This window comes from Sapajus apella, unplaced genomic scaffold (genome assembly GCF_009761245.1).
Source record: "Sapajus apella isolate SASKATOON/1434 unplaced genomic scaffold, GSC_monkey_1.0 scaffold38, whole genome shotgun sequence".
NCBI classification, from domain to species: domain Eukaryota; kingdom Metazoa; phylum Chordata; class Mammalia; order Primates; family Cebidae; genus Sapajus; species Sapajus apella.
The window spans coordinates 12,683,931-12,701,846 of NW_022436978.1; the positions used below are offsets into that span (position 1 = coordinate 12,683,931).

At 38.5% G+C, this 17,916-nt stretch overlaps 1 protein-coding gene and 1 long non-coding RNA gene across 16 annotated transcripts in view; one reads left to right on the top strand and one right to left on the bottom strand.

Moving 5' to 3' along the window:
• LOC116565011 overlaps positions 1-8,120 on the top strand; it is a 16,624-nt gene extending 8,504 nt beyond the window's left edge. The window contains exon 3 of the long non-coding RNA XR_004275204.1: positions 3,345-8,120. This is a non-coding gene — a long non-coding RNA (uncharacterized LOC116565011). The remainder of the gene's footprint in view (positions 1-3,344) is intronic.
• Positions 1-17,916, bottom strand: part of LPP (LIM domain containing preferred translocation partner in lipoma) — a 733,292-nt gene that overhangs the window by 22,684 nt on the left and 692,692 nt on the right. The gene's annotated exons all lie outside the window — the stretch shown is intronic.

Sequence of the window (17,916 nt, forward strand, 5' to 3'; positions counted from 1 at the left end):
GAGCAAGGGTGACAGCAAACTTCTCTGTATAGTCCCATATAGTAAATGTTTCTGGCTTTGGTGTAACAACTAAATGTTGCTGTTATCGCTGGGAAGCAGCCATAGACAGCATGCAAACACACAGGCATGACTGTGTTCCTGTAACATTTTCTTTACCAAAAACGGACAGTGGGCTGGATTTGACCCATGGGTATAGTTTGTTGACCTTTGAACTATACCACTCAGCTTCTCCATTTGAAGAATGATTCACCATTACATCTAAAATTCATTATCAAAGACACAGAGTGATCACTAAGGCCCCTAACTTTTTACAGAGTTGCCTGTCAGATGACTGGGACAGGGCAAGCTAGATGCAGAACCCAAATCAGAGCTCAGCGTAATAAATTAGGCTTCCGAGCACTTAAAGCCTTGATTCACACTCCATCTCCAAGTTTAGAGTTCATAAACTCTTGATAGAAATGTAGAATGTACAAGGGAGCTGGTTTGGAAGAGCGAATTAAGAAACTCATTTATCTGGTCTTAAAAATATGCTAAGCTTTAAAAATACATAGCATCCCTTAAAAGAGGTATTGCTTGGCTAGGCGCAGTGGCTCATGCCTGTAATCCCAGCACTTGTGGGAAGCTGAGGCTGGTGGATCACGAGGTCAAGAGATCAAGATCGTCCTGGTCAGCATGGTGAAACCCTGTGTCTACTAAAAATACAAAAATTAGCTGGGTATGGTGGCGTGCGCCTGTAATCCCAGTTACTCAGAAAGCTGAGGCAGGAGAATCACTTGAATCCGGGAGGCAGAAGTTGTAGTGAGCTGAGCTCATTCCACTGCACTCCAACCTAATGACAGAGCAAGACTACATCTCAAAAAAAACAAAAACGAAAAAGGACACACCACTTAATGAGTTAGGTCTCAGAAGGATCGGCTGTTATCTTTCCACCCTCCCCTATAATCCCATGCTCTTACTAAACCACCACGTTTCAGATGTAAAATGCTATATTCCAACTGAGATTGAGTTTACAATCTGGAATAAACCCGGGATATGGATCTTATTAGAAAGATGCAGAACTGAATGGGATGTGGAAATTCAGGAGTAACTGCTCTCTTACCATGAGGATATATAAATGGCTATGTAGCAAGAAGTTCTCTATGTAGGTAACTAGTATCCTCATGTCTAACCTATAGCAATGACCTCTCATTTGGCTTCTTCGTTTGCCTCTCCTTATAATACTCTCCTTGCCTCTGTCTCCAATGACTTCCAGTTTTCTTTTTAAACACAGATGTGATCAAGTACAAATACCTTTCTGGATAACAAATCTCAAAGGCTCCACAATCTAAAAAAAAGCCAATTCTTTACATGGTATCCAACCCCCCATCCCCCTTCTAAGCTCAGCATCTCATAACATCCCAGACTACTCACTCTTGTACAAACCTATGTGAAACTCCCATACTTCTGTGCCTTGGCTAATGCCTAGATGTATCGCAAATTGCCATTCTGATCTTTCAAGGTACAGGCCAGAAGACCATTCCCCAGTGAAGCCTTCCTCAGTGGTCCCACCAGGAATGAACTGCTTCTTTCTCTCCCTTTCCTGAGCACTTTATTTACTTTGCTGACAATACTTCAAGTGTGCACTTTATTTAAATTATTCGTGCACATGTCTATTCCCTCTACCAGACTTTAATTTTATTTGGGGAAGAGACTATGCCTTAAGAATGTATTTCTCTGTCCCATATTGCACCCAGTATACTATCTGAAATAGAAATAAGCCTGAGACGAATGTGTGCAAAAACAATGAATGAAGGGATAGTGTTTATATCCCACTCTGGCAGCACAGTGCTGGCCTGACTCCCTTAACTCCGGAATCCATCCCAAGATGAATTGGTAAATCCATCATCATCCTTCCCTCAGAGCTGTGGTTGCCTGAGGTTCTGAAATTGCGTAGTATGCCTCTGGTCACAGTCTAAACGCATGGAAACTATTAACCTATTTTTTTTTCCCATTTTGAAGTGGTGAAATTAAAATAGCAGAAGAGGACAGGGTAAGAGTCTGGAGATGATGATGGTTTGAAGAATGAGGGCCTGTTCCTTTTCTACCCTGACAATCTGAGCTAATGTGGCTGGAAATTGTCTTCCCAGGACTTACGTTTGCTCCTCTGCGGGTTTCTATCTTTTTTTTTTTTTTTTTAAGTCATAATGGAGTTGAACAGAAACTGTTTGACCAGAAAATGTTTTTGTTTGCATTGGGGCTTGGCTGCAAGATTCAGCTCATTTACTCAAAACTAGCAACAATATAGAAGGCTCGGTTTCTATGGAAAGACTTTGTGGTCTATAGAAGCTGTCTTCAAAGGACAGATAATGCAAACGTTTCTGAAACAGAGGGGAAACAAGTATAAAATGTGCTTAAAATCAGCCTGTTGCAAAATGTCCCCAAATTGGAAAATAATGTTTCCAAGAATGCAGTTGACGGTATCCCAGGCAAGTGAGTGATGTAGAAGGACATGTTACCTTTCACTAGCCTGTACTTTTTACTGCAGTCTTCCCCTTTCAGTCTCCAGTGGGGCACACTAGCAGCCTTTGAGAAAGGAAAGAAACTCACAATGTCAGGGAGGAGGGGGCTGGGAGTTTCCCGAGTCCAAGGTCTCATTCCACAGGTGAGCAGAGAGACTTTGAAAACAGATCTGCTGGACCTGAGTTGCGGGGGGCATGGGAGGCAGAGGTGGGACTGGTACCCCAGTTACCTGACTCCTATGAATTCAGAGAGGAAGCTAAGGAATTCATTATGCAGCCATGAAAAAGGAAAGTTGCCAGGTGAAGAATGTGAATTATCCTTCTGGCTTTGTCAAAATCCGCTATATGACCTTGGGTAAATAATTTCTTCCTTCAATCTCAGTTTTCTCATTTGAAAAATGATGATTAATTCAAACTCTGTAATTTTGTTAATCTGTGATAAATCAATATTAACAACGATAGGAAAAGGTACATGTTTACATTACTAGAAATATACAAAAACAACTGATAACCCCTTACCAGAGAAAGGGGCGCTCATTTGCTGGAAACCTGGACTACATTACCTTTACTACGCACCTCCACTGATAATTCCAGAAACTGCTAATGGTAGAATTCTAAGGATCAAGAAGGATATTTTTGTGTTATAGATGATTATTTTAAAGCCAGACAAAAAGATGCACTCTTCATATAAACATTGGGTTCATCTGAACTAAGTTAACATGAAATGGCTGACAAATAAAATGGTTTTGAAGAAAAAGAAAGTCTTCAAGCAAATAAATCAAAGAGGGATGTCTCTCAATATGTCTATTCAAATCACTTTTTTTTGTTTTTGGGGGGGTCTAGTAGGGTTGCCAGGTTTGATAGCTGAGGATTTAAGAGGAAAGAGCACCTTCCAGCTTACGAACCTTCAACATCAGCACTGTGCTTTGTGACTGGACTCCTGATCCAGCTCTATCGCTGTCTCATGGACTCCTCCTCCTAGCTGCCACACTGAGCTTTCTGCCACATCTTTAATAAGCAACATTCTTTTATAAGCCCAGACTATCTTAACACCCTACTTTGCCTAGAGAATGCCTACTCATTCTTCAAAGTGAAACTCGAATGTCACCTCTTGTGAAAAATCTTTCCTAAATCTTTTTCTGTTGTATTCCAAGCAAAATAAGGAACTTCTTCCACTCCCATAGGATTGTATTATGCGTCCCCTATGACACTGAACACAATGTACTTGATTTAGTGGTTTATGTCAACCTCTATGTCTAAACTGCGATGGCTCTTCCCTCCTCCCATGAAGCCATAGTCTGAGGTAGTGTTTCCTAGGAAACAAGTTCTGAAACAGATTTGCACACAGTTAGTTATGAAGACGTGTCCTTGCAATCAACACCTGTGGGAAAGTATAGGAAGTCCTTATACTTCTTAAACTTCCTATTCCTATTGTGGATACTCTATCTACAGTATTCACAATACTAAGCTTCCTTGCCCAGGGACTACAAAGTACATAACACAAAGTAAATAATTGGTAATCAGCTGTAGAAGGCCTTTGGCCAAAGCTGAATGAAGAATCCAAATGTTAATCATTTTGCAGCAGGCACTGTTTGAGGATTTTTTTTTTCCATAAAAAATGTTTTAGGCTACTCCAGTGCAAGTATGCTTAAAGTGAGAATATGTAAGAGTAGCAGAGAAAAGCAATTTCTGTTGCTAAAAGTCACAGCTTATCAACTCTTCTGAAATGTTGGCAACACAATTGTGATTAAAAACAACACACTCAGTGAAACTAAAAATTAAATCACAAATAAACTTTGTATAGAAAACTCCCAAATGCAACTGTTTTAAAGTCAGGGAAACAATGGGGTAGTATTTTTTTTCTATCCTTGGATATTTTATAATAACTTGTAACTCACAGGCAGAAGAGCTAAAGAATCACTTGAATATAAATGAAGTATACAGGTAAAATAAACATGAACTACTAATGAGATGATAGAGAAATAAGAACATTACCATTATTCACATATTATATAGATGTATGTAAGTCTTCAATTTTGAGTATTTAAAATTAAGATATGTAGTCTTCATTTACATAAGTAATTGATGATTCAGAAGACTATAAAGTGATTACCGCCATTTAAAAATGTTAACATTTTTATTTTATAAAATTAAAATGTGATCTTATATTCATCTTTATCTTTTTAAGGTACAAAAACAATATTGTAAAACAGGAAAGACTCTTGGAAAGATAAGGAGTGACAGCTCACGATCTAGATACAGTTTTGGTCTTGTTGAGATAAGGACAAACAGAAAAAAAGAGTTAGAAGACATTCAGTCTTCAAAAGTCTTTACAGATTACACTAGCACAGGAATTTTCACCTCCTTTCACTTGGCCATTCACCCACAATCCTTTCTTCATGGAAACAATTTATCAAAAAAAAAAAACAAAAAAAAAAAACCACATACAAAAGAGCCCCAGATCACCTCAGGCTGAAGGGCATGAAGGATGGAACCTGTGGGGGATGCACACTGTACTATCTGAAAACCTTCATTCTAGTCCAACTGCTGGATTCAAAAATCTAAGGTATAGATAGGGAACACAGCTAGTGACAGATTGGGAGTTAGAATACAGGTCTCCTAATTCTCTGTCCAATGGAGACTCTCTCTGCTATATCACATTATACCGATTCTATACATCAGCAGACACACTCTGTATTTCAAATAGAAAGAAGACATTCAGGCTTACTAAATGCAAGTTACATGCAAATAAACAGAGAAAACGTATTAAGATCTTAAGACAGTTTTTCTGCTAAACTCCTACAGGATAAGAGAGAAAATTCATTGCTGGATCCCAAGCATCTACAACAGTATGCTTGTATAAAATTAATGCTCCACAAATATCAGTTAGTTAATGAATTAATATGTTCCAGGTAAGTACTTGTTATAAAATAAGTTTTTGTTTTTCTATTTAACCATGCAAAACCATTCTCTAGTCTAGAGCTTCTCGATTGGCAGGTTAACAGAAAATGTACTTCAGGTGGGTTCCAGGTGCACCATATTTGGGAGGATTCAGGGGGACCAGAGGTGTCCAGAGTTCCTGAGTGGTTGCATTGGGACAGGAGAGATCTCATCCACTTACTCCAGCGTGCTGAATGAATGCCATCATTTTCCACGTGAACTGTGATGTGAAAAAGGTTGGGAGGTACAGCTCAAGTGTGGGTAGGTGTTCCCAACAGAATGGCAATGTGGCACAGTAAAAAAGGAGCAGGGCTATGACTCAGCCAATTTTTCTTGAAATGCCAGTGCCATTACTTGAACTTAAAATACTGCTATTGCCTAACTTAATTATGGAATACAAACTTATTCTATACCTTGATTCTGGTAATCAAGAATGCTTTCCAAATGATGGCAGTACTTTTGGGTTTCCTCTGCAGGTGAAGATATCATTTTCCCTTGGTAGTTCTAATGACCCTATACTACATAGCCTTTCAACAGCTTCTGCCTTCCCGAGAGACATGCACTTTTTATTAACATTTCTCTTGCTCTTTCTAATGTCCTTTGCCTATATCTTAATCTAAGTCGATATTTGTATCTGCATGTAATGTGTGTTTTGAAACAGACTGAAAATAATAATTGCAAGCTTAATAGCATCCCACCCCTATGACTGTGATTTTTCAATTAGAATCAAAATTCTTCTTTTACAGATGAAATTTTGCCTGATAGATAGGAAAGGTTTTGAAACAATGTATTAGATAGCATCAAATCTCTAAACGGTATTTTCTTTTGATGTCATGACATACCCCCCAACCCCTGAAAATGACAGCTATGAAACACATACCAGAAAATTCAGTAAAATAATTTCCATTTTTTTTTTTTTTTGTTAATCTTTTGGAGTAAAACTTTTTGCCTCCAGTGCCTATATTGCCTTAGCTTTCTTACAAACCCCTTTAAAAAAAAACTTTTCATAGGCCTCTCTAAAGAGTAGAGCTGGCTTCTCACTTATTCTAATATTGCAGAAAGCCTAAAGAGTGGAAAAAAGTGTTGAACACTCTGGCAGGTACAGGGGAAGAGAGAGAAGACAGAGATGCCATCCCTGCCCTCAAAGGTTCCCACTGCAATGAGACAGATGGACACAACTATTAATATCTGATTCTAGGCAAAGGGCATGACAAATTGCCATCAATGAGGCACGAGTAATGAATGATGGGAACACAGAGAAGAGGGCAATTACTTACGAATGGTGTGAGCAGGCAGTATGGTATGGTGGTGGTCCGTGACTCTAAGACTCTATTGCAGTTGAGATTTGATTTGGGACTTAAAAAAAAAACTTACTTTAACCCACTTTGGAATGAATGTTGTGTTACAACAAGAGTCTTCAATATCTAATATTCTTTGAGAGGAGTCACAGATAAGCTTGCACTGAAACAAATTCATTTCACAGGAAGAATATTGGAACAAAATCTGTGAATTGAGCAGTGGAAGTTGATGACTGTGTGTCAGACCTTCATGTCATGGGCATAATGAACAGCTCACAGAAGACTAAGATTATCGTGAGATGGAAATAAAAGAATTGAGTTCCTTTCCTTCCAAGACAAGTGAAGGGGAACTCAATATTGCCAGACATGAACATCCGTGTTTTAACTAGCACAGAGAAAGCCTATGTGTTACTATTAATATAGAATTTAGAAAAACAATTTTTTTCTTATAAAATTTTCTGTTTGTATTTGAACTATACAAACTGGCTTTAAAATTAAGAAATATGCCCTAAAACCGTTAAGGAAGAAGCCAGCAGAAAGAACAAAAGGATCAGGGAAATTAGGCTGTTCTGTTCCATTTTGCCATGAGCAATAAATCACATTCTTTACAAAGTAAATTATGTCCTGTTTTTTATTCTTAAGCACTAGGGTTAGGACTGTGATCTAAGCTTGTGAGTAAATCAGAAAAGAAAATCTCAATTATAGAACATTTAGTTTATCTGTACCTTAGTGCCCAGGGAGGTAATATTTTACCTTAAAATGTGTAACCCATGTGGCATGCTAGGTCTTCCAAAACGCTTCTCTTAAATGTCTTCTAATCCTTAAAAAATGTGGGGCAGGGGAAAGGAGAGTGAGAGTTGATGATTGTGTGTCACACCTTTCATGCCATGGGCATACTGAACACATTAGAGAAGACTAAGACCATCGTGAGAGGGAAAGAAAAGAATTGAGTTCCTTTCCTTCCAAGACAAGTGAATGACAGATTTTGCCTTTACAATATAAAGTTATGTGAAGACTTATTAACTCAGGAATCAAAGGTCTGCCATATTATAGTAAGAGAATTATTGAAACATTAGTAAAATGGTGACCTATGTTCAAAAGCGAGGCAATTTTCTTGACCTTGCTGGCCTTTAGTTTCCTCATCTACTAAACATGATTGAAACGTCTACAAGCAAGAACACAGTCCTGACTATATAACAAATGTTAGTTTTATAAATTGTCTATACAAGGGAATTGAAGGGGCTAGGACATTTATTCAATTAACTTGTCATCCTTTAATCTTTTAATGTAACTACCACATTGAAGCACCATATTTCTATAATTCTTTTCCTTTCACCATTAATTCTTCTATATTTTATATCTGTCTTTTTTTTTTTTTTTTTTTGAGACAGGGTCTCACTCTTGTTGCCCAGGCTGGAGTACAGTGGCACAATCTCGGCTCACTGCAACCTCCACCTCCCAGGTTCAAGTGATTCTCCTGCTTCAGCCTCCTGAGTAGCTGGGAATACAGGCACACATCACCATGCCCAGCTAATTTTTGTATTTTTAGTAGAGATGGGGTTTCACCATGTTGGTCAGACTGGTCTCAAACTCATGGCTTCAGGCAATTCACCCATCTCACCCTCCCAAAGTGCTGGGATTACCGGCGTGAGACACCACGCCCAGCCATATTTGTCCTTTTAAAGAATAAGATTATCTAAGGAATTGTGTAATAATACTCTGGGATAATTGAATAATGTCATAATATAAAATGGGCTTCTAGATTGCTAAGTGACTTTCCCCCTGCTTCCCTGGAAATTTTGTGAAAAAGCTCTTCATCTATGTAAACCTTATTATACTACAAATCCATACATTTCTTACTTCTTCATAAAAAGCAATTTGTATTCCTTTATACACCAAAAATAAAAGCTGATACTTTGACTTGGTACAGTCCTTAAAGTTTACTAAATGTACACAAACAGGAGCCCATCTAATCTCCAGAGCAATCTGGTATAGGAGGTAGAATGGTAGAATTCTTTCCCCCATTACATGCCGCATAACTATATATGCAGCCAGGATTTGAACCTGTGTTTCCTAAAGTATAAAGAGAAAGGCTTCTTATTCTATTTCACACTGTCCTCCAGTTAGCAAGTTTCTCAGATATCTTTCTACCTTATTCCATATAAAGGCAATTATACAGACTGCAGGTATTAATCTTTAGCATGCAGATTTCCTATAGCTTTTCATAAATACATAGTTCGGTTGAGCTTGAAATATTCCTCAAATCATCTTGTCCAACTGTCTCACCTCATATACTAGGACACTGCATTCTGGGAAGTTGATTTGCCTATTGTGGTGTATTTGAACAGTGTGGTATACTATTTTGTGAAAAAGCCCAGGATGCAGATGACATGGTTTCTATGCAGGGCTCTTGTCTCAACTCCACACTAGGTCCTTTTTTGGAGGACCAACATTTCTCTCTGGTGTTCTGGAACTTTTAACAATAAGAATATGAAAAAATTAACATAATTACTCACACAGCCAATGAAAAATTGTTAAGCAGAGTAAATTACATTACCTGGGTTTTGTCACTGTCAAACAAGATTGTTACACACTGATAAATACGGGGGCCCTCTGGCTAACAGCGCAGAGGAGATAATCCCATCCAAAGCCTCACATTATGAAACCTTAGGTCCGCTTTCATAATTCCTACTATCAGCAACCTATAAATAGAGTTTATTAACAGACACTTAGAACAGTTTCACTGAGGCAGTGAATTTCCAGAGTAGCTGGAATTTCACAGCACCTTGAACAAAATTCCATAAGGTATATAGGTGTCAATTTTCTCATCTATAGAATGAGATATTAAGTATTCTGCCTTACCAACCTTCGAGAATTGTGAGAATTAAACATGACAAGAAATGAGAGAAGCATTCTTTAAGAATGTAGGTAGATATAAAGATATTGTTATAAAGCTCTTTTTTTCTGGGGAGAATTACTGTTCCACAGAAGGATTGACCCTCTATCTTGGTTCAATAGCCTCTGACTAATCAACTAAATTGACTTCTATCTTTCCTATTACTGGAGAGAAGCAAACAAGTATAAGATATATACATAAGTATCCATACTCCCTTGAATGTCGAGTTTGGCAAAATACAGATTATGTTGTTTTTGCTTTTGTGGTTTTGTTTTCAACAGATAATGTTTCTTGCCACGTATTTTATTTAGTTTACATACCTGGAGCACCTATTAAGTGATGGAGAAGTTACATATCATGCATTTAGAGTGTGTACAGGGAAGTCTATGAGCCGATGAGAAGTCTCATAGAGTTCTCTGCCTACTTCACGGCAGTTATACCTGGCAGGGTCCATTTTCTTGACTTAATCAAGAACCAACAAAGCCACTGGTACCTGCGCCTGTGAAGCATCATCTTGACAACCCTCAATGTTGTTACCTTTTATTAAGAGTAGACACGAGGCCTTGATAGACAAAAAGACTTATTTAGGTCACAGAGCTAACTAACCCCAGCACTACACTGGAGTTGCTGAAATAGATGTTTACAGAGACTCTGAATGGTACACTGGCAAGGACAAATAAACCAGAAGTCGAGGGCTGTCTTCTAGTTTTCCCAACGTCAGCCACCAGCAGTGAGTTTATGCAAAGCATTTCTTCTCTCCACCAAAATTCTGTCAGCTACAAAACAAGGGAATTAAGTTAATAGGCCTTTTGGTCCCTTGAAGTAGATTGATTTGAGGACTAACAAAAGCTTCAATAGGGCATGGTTTTTTTTTGTCTTGCTCATGGCATCACCCTGTTTCCAGAACAATGCCTGCGCATAGAGAAGGGGCTCAGTAAATACTTTAGTAAGTAAATGAATGAACAATCATTTGGGAATATTCCAGAAATGTATCCAACAGCATCTACTTCAATAGACATACTCAAAATTTCATCAGCATCCTTGGATGGCTCCCATCACTACACTGTTTCAGCAGCCTCCTCTCCAAGGGCCAGACTCTGTCTCTTCACACTGTTACTTTCTTCATAGTCCTTATCACTGTCTGATACCACGTCATACATTTAATTGCTACCATGCCTCTACCATGCTTATTATTCATCTCCACACTAGTTTGTTCAAGACACAACTGCATTTGCAGCCTCTGGAGCAGTGTTTAAGACGTAACAGGCAATCAATAAGTATTGGCTGAATACAAAATTAAATAACATTAACTAATCTAGATTCATTAAATAATTCTGCAACTTTTGTGTTCTTTATTCTATTTCAGCAAGAGTATTTTTCTTAAAAAAAATGCTACATCTTTCCCTAGGAATATAAATGATCTGAAGTTAATCACACAGCATAGAAATTAGGACAATGCTCTTTTTACTTACAGCATTTGTCTACCATGGGTAACTAACCCATCCAGGATAATATCTAAAACCCGTGCTTAAGCAATGATGTTGTCAGCTATGTGTATACACAGTAATGACTGCCTGCCTGCACATTTCTGATCAGAATTCAACCAATTTGAGTCATCTATTAGAATCAAGATCTGCAAGCAGAGACAAGAAATACTCTCAATACCATTCCATTCACATGTTGGTTCCCTTCAGAGTTGCCTGAAACCAGCCCTGCCAAGATGTTTATTATCTACCTGGCTTTATGAATTACAATTACTTCCTAAATTATAGTAAGCCACACGTGGTCTGAGCCAAACAACTAGGGTCATAGAAGGTCTTTCTTTGTACTCCTGGGGATGACAGAAAATCTTCTTTGAACCAAACTTGATCCTCTTTCAAAAGAAAGGGATAACTTTAAGCCTGTAACTCCTGGGAGTGGCAAAGAGAACAGCCAGAGGGCCATGAGCTAACTTCAATTCTCTAGAGATCAGTTGAACAGATTTGGCAATCATTTGGCTTCTGTTGAGAACAAGGGCTTCTAATTATATTTCTGCCAATAGAAAAAAGGCAGCACCATGATTTAGGAAGGCCGTAAAGACATGCCAACATCATGGCTGTGACTCTGGGGTTTCCCTCTGAACAGAACATTGGGGATGTGTATGTCAAATACCCGGCTCTGGGACACATTCATGTGAATGAAATCTCATGAGGAGCTCAAAAGGAAGCTGGTGATTTGCTTCCCTTAAACTGTATCTTGGCTGTAATATTTTCTGACACTAGAAATAAAATAATTCCATGTTTTGATTCCTCCCCCACCCTGCCAAAACTGATTTGTATTAACTAGGTATGAAAGGCACCGCCAGGGAGTACAGGTTTTTTCATTCTATAACTGCTTAAAGACAAAGGAGGCAGGAAATACAGATGTTTTCTCCTTGCTGTTGCAAAAGAGTGGTGGACTAACTCTTTTAGCGTCTCTGGAATGCAAATTTTCTTTCACAGTTTAGCAGTCTTTTTTGGATTTCAGCACAGTGAACTAACACTTTCCTGGATTCCAAGACCTCCAGAGAACCAGATGGATGACAGAAATTGGGAAAAAGAACCCACACTGCTTGAAAAAGGTATGAATTTCTCACTCTGCATTTAGCCAAAAAGCACCGAAAATTCAAAGAGTGAAATCACTTTTGGTTTGTTCAAATGCATGCCATTCTATAGTTGTTTGTGGTGAGTAAAAACAAAAAGGAAAAAGAAAAGAAAAAAATCTAAAGTGCTTCAATGGCTTGGAGTCTGTGTTCAGTTTAAGCTAGGAAGCAAACTTTAACAGAGATGATATGTTTACTATCAAAGGAAAGAAAGGTTGTAGATGGAAGAGATTACCGAAGAGGATCATTTTATATGCCTGTGCTCTGAAGCCAGTGACTGCTCTCCAAAGCCAAATGTTTTAACTAGATGGTCAAGGCCCTTCAGGATACTGGTCTACCTCCCCTGCCTAGGCACTTATCCTATCACGTCTCCCACAAGTCAGTCTTTTTCCTGTCAACCCAAGCTTTTAAACACTTTCTGCTCATTTTCTTTCATGCCTTTCCATCTACTGTTGCCCCTGCCTTGAACATTTCTTCTTAACAAGTTAAGTACATCAAATTGTAAGGCCCAGGATGTGTGAAGGTTACCTCTTCTATTAATCATGCTCCTCTTCTATTCTTTCACAGCACCAGAACAGAGACCCCAAGTATAGTGTTATCTGTTCATATGCTATAGCAAATTGTAACTTTCAAAGATGGCTACACCAAAATGTATCCCATCTCACAATGTGATACTAACAGTCCACCAGTAAGAGGTAAGGTCTTGGGAGAACCTGTGTAACTGCGGCCAAGAGAATGTCATCACAATGTGATGCTAAGGGTCCACCAGTAAGAGGTGAGGTCTTGGGAGAACCTGTCTAACTGCCTGGCCAAGAGAATGTCATAACAGTGATGCTGCATGACTCCTGATGCTACTCATAAAATGCGATTTAGTTTCCTCCTGACATACATAACTTTGGAGTCCTCGGTTGCTATCTTAGTTTGCTTTGTGTTGCTATAATACAATACCACTGACTGTGTCACTTACAAACAATATAAATTTACGTGGCTCTTGGTAACGGAGGGTGAGAAGTCCAAGATCATGGTGCCGGCATCTGGTGAGGGCCCTCATACTGTGTTATTCCATGGCAGAAGGCAGAAGGACAAGAGAGGGTGACAGCAAGAAAGCAGGAGGGAGTCAAACTCAGTTTATAACATCCTACTCTCTCAATAACTAACCCACTTCCAAAATAATGGCATTAATTCATTCATAAGGGCCGAGCCCTAATAACCTCATCATCTCTTATTAGACCCCACTTCTCAACATTGTTGCATTGGGAATTAAGTTTCCAACACATAAACTTTAAAAGACACATTCAAACTATAGCAGTTACCATGTAAGAAGCTAGGTTATCCTGGCTGGGCGTGGTGGCTCATGTCTGTTATCCCAGTACTTTGGGAAGCAGAGGTGGGCAGATCACAAGTTCAAGAGATCAAGACCATCCTGGCAAACATGGTGAAACCCCATCTCTACTAAAAATACAAAAATTGGCTGGGCGTGGTGGTGTGCCCCTGTAGTCCCAGCTACTTGGGAGGCTGAGGCAGAAGAGCTTGAACCTGGGAAGTAGAGATTGCAGTGAGCCGAGATGGCGCCACTGCACTCCAGCCTGGGTGACAGAGCAAGACTCTGCCTGGCCTGAGATGCTATCAAATTTCTGACCCACGAAACTGTAAGAGAAAATAAATGATTGTTGTTTTCAGACATTAAGTTTTGTAGGACACAGGCATGGAGCTACAGTAATTGAAACACAGACACAGTTTATATATTTGATTATAAACTCTTCAAAGACTAGGATTTAAAAAAATTTAAATTGATGTTTCTAACACTGACAATAGCACAGGAAATACAGCAGGGATTGTTTGTTGAATAAATACTTGAATAAATGAATGAATATTAAATTTTGGACATGGCCATGTGAAATTAATGCAGTATAATTTCATGAAGCTGGTTAAGTTTATTAAAAATCCTTGTGCATATAAGCAATAATAATGCCCAAGCCACAAAGTACGGATGCAATATAGACTTTCCTCCTCCATACAGGGCAAAATGTGGTTTCAAATTATGTGAGCTCTTGATTATTCCTACAAAAGCATAATACATTGGTATAGGATTATTTGTAGAAAATTCCTTTCCTTCAAAAGCATGTGGTATTATTCTTATCATCTCTAGATGTGAAAAAAGCAGTAGCTTTTTAATGATTGATTCTCAATCAATAAAGACAGACTATTTAATTGTACCCAGAAATTGTTAAAAAGCTAGAACTTGACACAGAATCATCAAGTGATGTCAGAGGGAGGAGAACCTCAGGGGCTATTTTCCCTAATCAATCTGATCCATACATTCCCTCTATAACATTCTCAGCCAGTCAGTGTTTTCCCAGCCTCTGAGGCTGCTATACAATGTCCAGGGATAGCTCACCCTCTTGGAAGGTGTTCGTTCCACTAGTAGGTATAATTGTTAGAGCTTTCTTATTTTGACATAAATATCTTCTCCCCTGTCGGCCTACTTCTGTCCTCTCCAGACAAATCTATTGCCTTTTCTATTTAGCAGCCCTAAAGAGCATTAAAAACATTGCCTTTCCTAATTTACACTCCCACCAGTGTAAAAGCGTTCCTATTTCTCCGCATCCTCTCAAGCATCTGTTGTCTCCAGATTTTTTAATGATTGCCATTCTGACTGGCATGACAGGGTATCTCAATGTGGTTTTGATTTGCATTTCTCTAATGACCAGTGATGATGAGCATTTTTTCATATGTTTGTTGGTTGCATAAATGTCTTCTTTTGAAAGGTGTCTGTTCATATCCTTTGTCCACTTTTTGATGGCTTTTTTTTCTTTTCTTGTAAATCTGCTTTAGTTCTTTGTAGATTCTGGATATTAGCCTTTTGTCAAATGGGTAGCTTACAAAAATTTTTTCCCATTCTGTTGGTTGCCGGTTCACTCTAATTGTGAAAGACAGTGTGGCAATTCCTCAAGGATCTAGTAATAGAAATACCATTTGACCCCACAATCCCATTAGTGGATATATACCCAAAGGATTATAAATCATTCTATTATAAAGACACATGCACATGTATGTTAACTGCAGCGCTATTTACAATAGCAAAGACCTAGATCCAACCCAAATGCCCATCAATGATACACTGGATAAAGAAAATGTGGTACATATACACCATGGAATACAATGCAGCCATAAAAAAATGATGAGTTCATATCCTTTGCAGGGACATGGATGAATCTGGAAACCATCATTCTCAGCAAACTGGCACAAGAACAGAAAACCAAACACCACATGTTTTTCCACTCATAGGTGGGTGTTGACCAATGAAAACACATGGACACAAGGAGCGGAGCATCACTCACTGGGGTCTGTTTTGGGGTAAGAGGATAAGGGAGGGATAGCAGGATGAGGGGAGGTTGGGGTGGGATAACATTGGGAGAAATGCCTGATGTAGGTGACATGGGGATGGAGGCAGCAAACCACCATGGCATATGTGTACCTATACGACAATCCTGCAAGTTCTGCACATGTACCCCAGAACTTAAAGTATAAAAAAACAAACAAAAATAAAATTGCCTTTCCTTAGGCTTCTCTTTATTGGAATAAAGGGATACTTTCCGTCATTCCTTATGAGAAATGTCTGGCACCTCACTCTCCCAAGCACCCTCATATACCCAAGTTCCCAGGTTCCCGTCAACATGCGGGGCCCAGAACTGAACTCAGTACTCCAGGCACTGCTGCTTCCCTGTTCTACATGCCCCTCTTTAGATGAATGCAGCCCAGGATTGCATTTACTTTTCTGTGGTCCTACATTATTATTATTATTGTTGTTGTTGATCTTATGGTCAGACTGTCTTTTCTACAAGTCTTTTTTTCTTTCTTTTTTTAAAAAATATAAATAATTATCAAATTAAACAGCATTTATATGATATATTTGTACAGCTAACTTTTAAAAATAAGAATAAAATTTGACTTGACCCTCTTAAGTTTTATCTTGTTGGGCTTGGCTCATTATTCTAGCTAATTAAGAATTTTCTATATATTAATAATGTTAGAACAATTTTCTAAATGTTAATATACTTTACATTTCATAATTTCTCCTGTCCTTTACCTCAAGCCAATAAGTTCAGCCAGATAAATTTCAAGAGCTACAGTTTTGCTAGTGTTGAAAGATGTATTAAATTTATTTTTCCTATATCTTATCAAGTATCAAGTCCTTAATTTTGTCCACTAAATATTTTAATTCAATTTATTACCATATTTTTTTTATCATCTCTCACTTAGATAATCACAATACCTGCCTAAGTGGCTTCTCAGCTTCCTTGTTTTCCTCTACTTCATTCTAGCATCATATTGATCTGCATAAAACACGATAGCACATCAGACTCACTCAGACAGCTATAAAAACAGAAAATTTCATTCAAAAACTAACAACCTCCTAGGTCTTTTTAATCATTATGTCTGGGGTTGGGGCTCAGGCATCCATAACATTTAAAAAGTTCTCTGATTGTGTCAGACTCCTCCTCTTTTAAGATTAACAGAGTGTACATCTAGACAGATCTGCTATGGGTATCTGGAAAATAATTTTGTCGAGGATTTAAATTCCTTTTAATTGCCTATGAAAACTTATGTTGTCTTCAGGTTGGTGGAAACCTAAGGAAGTGAGGAGAAAGGAGAAGGAAACTGGTATTTGTAACACTGGATAGCGACATATTCAGTACTAAACACTGGGCTAGGCTCTTTCATGAATATCGTCCCATTTAATTTTTAAAATAACCCCAAGATGACAATATTGTCATTATTTTGGAGAGAAAAAAAAGTCAAAGCATAGATTTTTTTATTCATATGGACCCAAAGTCACAAGTTGGTAGGCAGAAATTAAAGTTGGGTCTGCCTGACTCCTATCTGTATATCAAGGGATTAATAAAAACATAGTGATCTTAAGCAAAGGGGAATCACTGCATCCAGTATGGACATATAAAATGAATTTGTACATAATCAAAGTTTTCTTATAGGTTTCTTAATTAAAGATCACATCTTTATGAGAATTAAAAATCTGTGGTATAGAAGAAAAAACATTATCCTAGGAGTTAGGAAATAGGATACTAGTCCTAGAAATGGCACCAATTTGCTGTGGTAGGCCTTGAAAATTGTTTCCATTCTCTTCCTTTCTTTCTTTAGAACCTCCAAATTGTAGCTAAGTACATGGCTGCCCAGAATAAATATATTTCCCAGCCTTCCTTGCAGCTATGCAACTTTGTTCAGGCCAAAGGGATTAAGGTGGAATGATGTGTCCTCGGAGGGAAAGGGTCCCTCTGTCCTCAGTGCACTGGAATGGCACAGCCGTCTGCCATCATTCCATGGAGGGCACATGCTGAGCATGGCAGAGGAACGCAGCAGACAACTGGGCCTTGCTCATCATGCTGCTGTGTCTTCCACCTCCTTCAGTGGGGGAGAAGTAAGCACTGTCTTGTTTAATCATTATTACCTGCTGCCACACGCTGAACCTAATCTTACTAATATACTTTTTGATTTGAGTGAACTTACTCCCCTTCTCTGTGCCTCAGTTTTTTTTTTTTTTTTTTTTTTTTTTTTGACGGGGTTTTGCTTTTTTTTCCCAGGCTGGGGGGGAATGGCGCGGTGTAGGGGCCCCACAACCCACCCCCCCCCGGCTTGAAGCAATTT